General features: G+C 31.4%; 1 long non-coding RNA gene across 1 annotated transcript; it reads left to right on the top strand.

Annotated features, from left to right (window-relative positions):
* Positions 1 to 1642: 1642 nt before the first annotated feature.
* On the top strand, positions 1643 to 6203 carry LOC127869516 (uncharacterized). The gene is made up of 3 exons (XR_008044652.1): positions 1643 to 1838; positions 2754 to 2894; positions 5980 to 6203. It is a non-coding gene; the product is annotated as an uncharacterized LOC127869516 (long non-coding RNA).
* Positions 6204 to 8542: the final 2339 nt, after the last annotated feature.

The raw sequence follows: 8542 nt of genomic DNA, 5'->3' as shown, positions 1-8542 counted from the left end.
CATAAGTCAAATGTAAAATCTCGGTTTCCATAATAAATGGAAGTCCATGCTACGTTTCAACGGTTTGGATGTGCTATTCAAAAATATCTAAGCAGAACCTTTTATAATAATTTGGCATAGTGATTTAATTATGTACTGTTAAATAGAGAACTTAGGTTGAGAGACATTACCAAAATTTCTTTTGGCTTATTTTGCTTGTTGAAATCGAGTCATTTAACGGAAGAAAACCGATTCCAGAATTAGTAATGGCTGCCTTCATTTATAAGAAATTGCAGTGATAATCTCGGAGAAGCATTGTGTACTACAGTGTGATTCCCCCACAGAACATGTGCAGCTTTCGCGTACGCGGCATATTGTCGGGGAGGGGGGAGGGGAGGGTAATACACTTGTATTAACCGATAATTAATTTCATTTGTGCGTATGTCATTGTTTAGAGTAATATAATATCGCTCTCATAATCGGATGGTATCTGTTTGTTTGTTTTTCAAATATCACTGCTCCCCCCAAAAAAACGAGTATAACAGATGCTAATATATTCAGGAATACGCAATAAGAACGAAAAAGAAAACAACAGGTCACAGCCGTTATTACAACATTGATTGTTGAAGTGTTTTACTTTGAAAATATACGCCATTAACAGCATGTGTCATTATGTCATATAGCTCATTAAATGGAACAACGCGAGCTCACTTTGCTTACACCAATAAACACTAAAGCCACACACTTCGAAATGAGAGTAAATTTAAGTATAAATAAGAAACATATTTTATCTATGCCAATTTAAAATATATCTGGTGGTTACAAGGTAGAAATCCGCCTTTTTGCGCTTTAAAACTTAAAAATAATCGCGTTTGTTGAAATGGACGTATACGTCTAGAAATCCTACTTTCGGTTTTAAAAGCGGTACCGTTTGAAAAATGATAAATTACTTGCTAACTAGGCTATAGATTTGATTTTATCTATGCCAATTAGAATATATCTGGTGGTTACAAGGTAGAAATCCGTCTTTATGCGCTTTAAAACTTAAAAATAATCGCGTTTGTCGAAATTGACGTATACATATAGAAATCCTACTTTCGGTTTTAAAAATATAAAAAAAATTACTTGCTAACTAGGCTATAGATTTAATTTTATCTATGCCAATTAGAATACATCTGGTGGTTACAAGGTAGAAATCCGTCTTTCTTGCGCTTTAAAATTTAATAATTATCGCGTTTGTCGAAATGGACATATACGTCTAGAAATCCTACTTTCGGTTTTAAAAGCGGTACCGTTTGAAAAATGATAAATTACTTGCTAACTAGGCTATAGATTCGATTTTATCTATGCCAATTAGAATATATCTGGTGGTTACAAGGTAGAAATCCGTCTTTATGCGCTTAAAAACTTAAAAATAATCGCGTTTGTCGAAATTGACGTATACATATAGAAATCCTACTTTCGGTTTTAAAAATAAAATAAAAATTACTTGCTAACTAGGCTATAGATTTAATTTTATCTATGCCAATTAGAATACATCTGGTGGTTACAAGGTAGAAATCCGTCTTTCTTGCGCTTTAAAATTTAATTATTATCGCGTTTGTCGAAATGGACATATACGTAAAGAAATCCTACTTTCGGTTTTAAAATTTAAACAAGAGGCTGAGCTGTCAGAAGACAGCGCGCTCGACTATTCGAGTGCTTGACAGTATTAACGTATGCCATCATTGGAAAATTGTCCATATTCAATAAGGTCAATGTAATATAGTCATATTCTAAGTGGAAGAGGACCATAATTGAAACATATTGATCGCTTATGTTTTAAAGAAGTTGTACTTTACAGACGATTCTAAGTTCAGGTATATTTTTCACAATCTATTGAACATTTGTAAAGACGTAAAACAAACTAATAAGATTTTATTTCAAGTTTGATAGCAATAGCTTGGGTGGGATGGTTGGACGGTCCTTCAAAAATAAAATAAATATTTGTGTTTTTTTATCATGTTTCAACAACAACAAAATTCTTTTTCAGTGTGGGGGGGGGTTGGGGTGGAGAGGGGGGTATAATGTGTGTGTGTGGTCATTTATAAGTTGATCTTTCAAAAATACGAAAAAAAAAGAAAAACAATATTTTTTATTTTTTTTTGGAGGGGGGGATTCTAGGGTAGGGCGTGGGGGATGGTTTGGGTGGAGTCCATTGTAGTATGTCAGGTAAGTGTTGTTTGGCAAAGTATGAATCAAATCTGATCATAAATAAAGAAGTTGTGGCAATTTTAGCAAAATTTTATAATTTGACCTTGAGAGGTAATTCAAAGGTCAAAGTCAAATTCAACTTGCAAGGTACAGTACCCTCATGATAAAAAGAAAGTATTTAAATTTTGAAAGCAATAGCCTTGATACTTTAGAGGTAAAGTGGATCTAAACTAATAATTTAACAAAATATTCAAAGTTACTAAGTCAAAGAAGGGCCATAATTCCATCAAAATGCCAACCAGAGTTATTGAACTTTTCCTGTACAGTCCCCTTATGTTAGTTAGCGAGTGTTCCAATTCTGAAAGCAAAAGTTTTGATGCCAGTCAGAGTCCCCCCCCCCCCGGTACATAACTTTGCCTGCACAGTTCCCTTATTATAGTTAGTAAGTGTTGCAAGTATGAAAGCAATAGCTTTGATACTTTAGGAAAAAAGTGGACCTAAACACAAAACTTAATTTTCTTAGTATAAAAAGGGAACATAACTCTTACTTGCTTGATACAGTTGTCTGCTCTTGTTTATAGATTGGGGTCATGTTGGTATAGAAGTATGCAAAATATGAAAGCAATATGTCAAGGGACAATAATTGAAGTGGTACGCAATCTTTAACATTCCAACGCTCGGCTCATGCTCACACAAACGCTCATGCTAATGCGGACGTCGGGGTGAGTAGGATAGCTCCACTATATATCTTTTATATATAATAGTTGAGCTAAAAAATAATAAACTACTTGCTAACTAGGCTATAGATTTAAAGACAATTTTGAACACTTTCAAATTGCATCTATATGTATTGATTAACATGTATTTCATTTCAATGTGTGTGGCTTTAATTAAAAAATGAAGTATTTTGAATCCAGTGCAATATATGTTCAAAAAAATTACCCCCACAACGTTTATATGAAATAAAGCTTAGTCTCAGATACATGTATAAAGTTATTGATTGCTCTAATGTGCAAAAACTAAATCATATACCAGGTTGTTTTTTTCCTTCTTTGAGACCCGCCGAATTTCGGCATTTTCCACTAGACGAATTTTTCCCCTCTTACAGAGATTTTTCCCCAAAACAATGATATCTAAAAATTATATAAGTTAACCTGATCCAGTGTAGAAAATAGAGAAAATATTGCATAATTAAATTATCTGTTGTCATGAATTTGATTTGTTTTAAAAACAGTAAAATATGTTAAATTGATTATTTAAGACTTTCCTCATTTTCCCAAATATTCGGCTTTCGCGTGATTTTTTTCCCCTCGAAAAAGGCCAGGCCCTTACCCCAAAATCAGATAAAAAACACCTGTATACGTTATAATACTAGGTTTTCTAATAGTAGTAATTATACCAGTATTAGACGAAAGTATTTACTTAAAAAGCCTATCAAATAAAGGCAAAAATTAAAATCTTAAACTGACTCATGGTTAATTTCAATAGTGTTAATAACAGTTAATAATAGAGCATTTTCAATTCTACTTGCGCATCTCACATTTGACTGAGTATGTCCTGCTGATAATCATGATATTATTTCAGAAACAAGAAATGTGTTTGTCAGAAACACTATGTCCCCTACTGCCCCTCTTTGAAACTATATATTTGACCTTTGACCTTGAAGGATGACCTTGACCTTTCAACACTCAAAATGTGCAGCTCCATGAGATGCACATGCATGCCAAATATCAAGTTGCTATCTTCAATATTGCAAAAGTTATGGCAAGTGTTAAAGTTTGACGCAAACACACAAACAAACACACAAACAAACCAACAGACAGGGCAAAAACAATACATGTATGTCCCCCACTATAGTGGTGGGGGACATAAAAATGTAAGGGTTATTTTAATATTTAAAACACTAATAAAATATCTTGAAATGCACCACACCCCACACTTTGTTTTTTGTTTACAGATTTGTGTTATGTGATCATAATCTATATCAGGGCTTGTCATCAGGAAACTGGGAAGAACCCTAGCCTTTCAAATTGGGAATTTCATGCGCGCTAACTGCTCATTTCGGGAAGACCGTGTTTTTTAATGTTTTTGAAACTGGGTCTTTTTAACTGTGCGGAAGTATTAAAAGACACATTGTGGTGCATTCTTAATCATATTAGAGCTTATAGCCTTCAATTTGGGAGATGCCCAATATGTCTAAGTAAAAAGAAAAAATATATATTTTTTTTACAATTTGGGAAATTCCTCTTATCAATCTTGGGAAAAAATGACCTTATTTTCAATTGGGAAGTAGCCGAATTTCGGCCTCTGTTATATACATGTAAGGGTGAAAAGCCCTGTATAATATTTATGAATTATTGGTTTCCAAATTGACATAAACATATAATATATAATATTTTACTGTTTATAGCCTTTTTAATCATATGTAAAAGGAAATTAATTATGGAAATTCATTTGAGAATTCTGTACTTCCTCGTAACAGAAAAAAATAAACTTAAAGTATATTGAAAAATAATTCTTAAGAGTTTTATAAAAATAATGATTCATTTGCAACCAGAAGCGCATGAATTAAAATACCAATATTACAAAATGTCACGTAATCGGATGTACTTTAGTGAAGATAAAACAAGTCTCTGATGTCTAAAATATTTCTTTTATTTTACTCTATTCCCTAACACCAAAATTGTACTATAATAATTTCAAAGTCAAAGTAAATAACATAACGTGAATAATTCCTAAGAGAAAGCGAGGTACCGTCTGCCTATTTTGAGGGTTATTTATACTGATCCCGTTGTGTATTCGCTTAATTCGTGACCCACGCCTGTCAACAAGTAATGGACGTCAACGTGTGTATCTTGACGTATATAGACAGATGATGTATGATCCCTACAGATTCTACACCGCCTGTACTCGCGGGCCCCTATGTAATTTGACAAGCCAATTTGTGTTCACAGGTGTATTCACACCTGGGACACGTATCGGAATGTCATTCCTCCCCGCTTAATGTATTTACTAATTGTTTATATGCATTTTACGAGTCACGAATCTTATGTTTTCTGGTACCCCCCGCTTAATGTATTTACTAATTGTTATATGCATTTTGCGAGTCACGATTCCTATGTTTTCTGTTAGTTACATCTCGCTGAAATATTTCTATGACTTTTCATAAAGTAATATATTCATTATAACCCATTACATTACACATCTACATAATCAATTTTCAAATTTCATTACACCCTACCCGAAGGTTCTATTTCCTAAATTAGTTTGTTTATACAACAATAACACGACAATAACAACACAATAATGTACAATGAGATAAATTCTATTATTATATATATTATATGTATACCCTACCCGAAAGTTCTATGACGTTACACAACTCACTCTTTCAAATGAATTTTTCCTATTATTATATATATTATATGTATACCCTACCCGAAAGTTCTATGACGTTACACAACTCACTCTTTCAAATTTGAATGTTTTCTATTATTATATATATTATATGTACATTACGTTACACAAACAAACACATACAACCATGTTTTCTAGTTGTTGTCTTCAATTATCATTGAAGTGAGCTCTTTTTGTGGGAGTGAAGTTGAGTTCCTTGCTACTGTAAAAACCAATTTGATAGGGAGAAAATGCATTGTTTTATATCTCATATATATGTTTGACAATGAATTGTCAAACAAAGTTTAAATGTAGAATTTTAGAGCATTATCCATACGATTCCTATTAACTTTATATTATTCATGCAAAAAATGAAATTAAACATTTAATGATATTATTATCTACTTACAGGAGGTAACAGAATGCATAATAAATGAAAAAGAAATATACATTGTAAATCAGCTTACCAGCAATTATCAAAGAAGTTCCATCATGGATTGCAAGTCTGGACCGTAGAGAATTATGCACTGTGAATACCTCTCCTACCTGCAAATAAAACCTTTCACAAAGAATCATGTGTATATTGTTAAACTTAAACAGCTCATTTTCTCAATGTTTTTTTGGAATAAGACCTACTGTATACCTGTGAAATTGGGAATTTTAGATCCAATTTACATGTTGAAAAAATATTATTGTTTCATATAGAATTAGGGATAATACTCACATGAAACTGAAAATTATAAAAATGTATCTTGTATCACTTGAATCAGTATTACAACTTAAAAACAGCACTTAATTGCTCAGTTTCCACACAAAGTGTATATTGTCATCTATAGTCTGTGGTTTCCAAACCATCACTTTGGAATTTCAGGACTGTTTTGGGAAAAAAATACATTTTGCCATTGGAAATATTATAGAATAACAGCTTTACAATAAAAAAAATCAGCCAATTTGAAAAAGCCCTGTAAAAGCATATTAATTGCAACGATAGTTTGTTTATGTTTAATGTTTATCACATTTGAATCAATAATTAACTTCAAAACAAGTGCATATTGGTCCAGAGGGAGCTAGTCAACTCGTACCTAAGTCAACTCGTACCTTCGGTCAACTCGTACCCGATTTGGTCAACTCGTACCCGATTTTTGGTCAACTCGTACCCCCACTAGTTAACTCGTACCCGAATTGGTCAACACGTACCCTCCTAAAAATTATAAAATTATTTATATATATCAAAGACGTGAAATATGTTCTTGTATATGATTTTTATATGAATATAGATAAAGGTTATAAACAAAAAATTCATTATTTTTCACACGTGTATAATTATAAAGGATGTGTTTGTCGGCGTTTTGTTTGATAAAATGTTGACTTATAACACCTATATGACGACAGAACCGTCGGCGATTTGACAAATTTTGTTAAACAATTAGTTTGTCGTGCATCTAAAATGACACGCACGGTAGTTGTCGGCATTTTCTTTGATGAAATGTTTTATTGTAAACACCGCATGATGACTTAACCATATAAATGTATGATCTACTTTGAAGTTAAAGGAGTATGAGTAAATCCCCAAATTACTATATAAAGGCTTTGCAGATTGGCTTTAATCATTAATATCTTGAAACTAAGTACGTAAGTGTGTTTCGTGTCTTGGACTTAATTTCATTTATTGTTTATCGTGGATTATATTTTAAAGTAAGTAATCCCTTTATAATTTTGTTAATTAGTTTCATTCGAGAAACAGACCTCTATAGAAGCGTAAGCTGAGGAATACAATCCTTTTTTTAGTTATAACTGATGGTATTTACATCTTTATAATATATAGCGTCAGTAAATACGTATATACGGTATCGGGTCCGCGACGTTTGTGAACGTTGGCAGCATCGGCTTTGTGGAACTGGTTAGTTTAATTTAATTTGTCAATTGTATATAATAAAAACATCTAAATAAAATATAACTATTCAGTTTTTATTATTTTATCATTATTACTAGCTATAATCATTTATAATAAACTATTTGGAACTGGTGAGTATGTAAAGTCTAAATTATAATGTACACAATATAAAGTGCATCATTTATTATTTTATATATAAGCTGTATATATTAAATTTATAAATTATTTGTACATTTATATGTGTATTATAATCATTAAGATTATGAGATTTTGAGTGTAACTTCTTGCGTTGTTTATGGTTCTTTCATTCAGCAATACATAACCACCGTCTGTCGGATTATCTAATTTAGTGTAATCTTGTCGATCCCTGCATAGGCAAATAAATTTTAAATTCATATAAACATCATTAAATCTCGATAAAAACATCATCAATATTCAATTTACTAAACTGATCAACTTCCAATAATTCTCATGTGTATTGCGCTGTGTGAAGTAGCAACTGGCCTTTATTGATCGTTGTCGATTAATTAAGAGATTAAAGAGATAACGGTCTGTGTTAATTGATTGATTGAGTGTCGTATTAACCTAATATAGTTAACATTGAGAACAATTACTAAATCAAATAGAAATTAGTTATGTAGAATATGATTATTAAGTTGAAACTATTATCCTAAAGAGTATACTGAATATTGATGCATGCATAAATCATGTTTATAAAACAGAACTGTTATTATTATTTTTTTTAGAAATTATCTTTAATATGATTATTAGCGTATGATTAAGTACATAAACATAAATTATGTAAATGAAAAAGAGCGGTATATTTTAAATTGTGTAGAAATTGGCCTCAAAGAAAATGTTCAATTATAATAAATACATTAAGGTATAATATTTTTATTATTTAATTATATAAATATTAAATTTTAAGCAGCGCAACTTAAAGGCCAATTTCGTAAATTATGTAAACGGTCTCCAAATGGAGAGATAAAACGTCAATTTATATTATAACCTTAGTCGATTTCGTCTGCCTTTTTAATTAAAAAGACCATTTATTGTATAAGCAAACCAAAATGACCAATA

The sequence above is a fragment of the Dreissena polymorpha genome, chromosome 2, assembly GCF_020536995.1.
Source record: "Dreissena polymorpha isolate Duluth1 chromosome 2, UMN_Dpol_1.0, whole genome shotgun sequence".
NCBI classification, from domain to species: Eukaryota; Metazoa; Mollusca; class Bivalvia; order Myida; family Dreissenidae; genus Dreissena; species Dreissena polymorpha.
The sequence above is the reverse complement of the archived record's forward strand: the minus strand, read 5'-3'. Positions and strand labels throughout refer to the sequence as shown.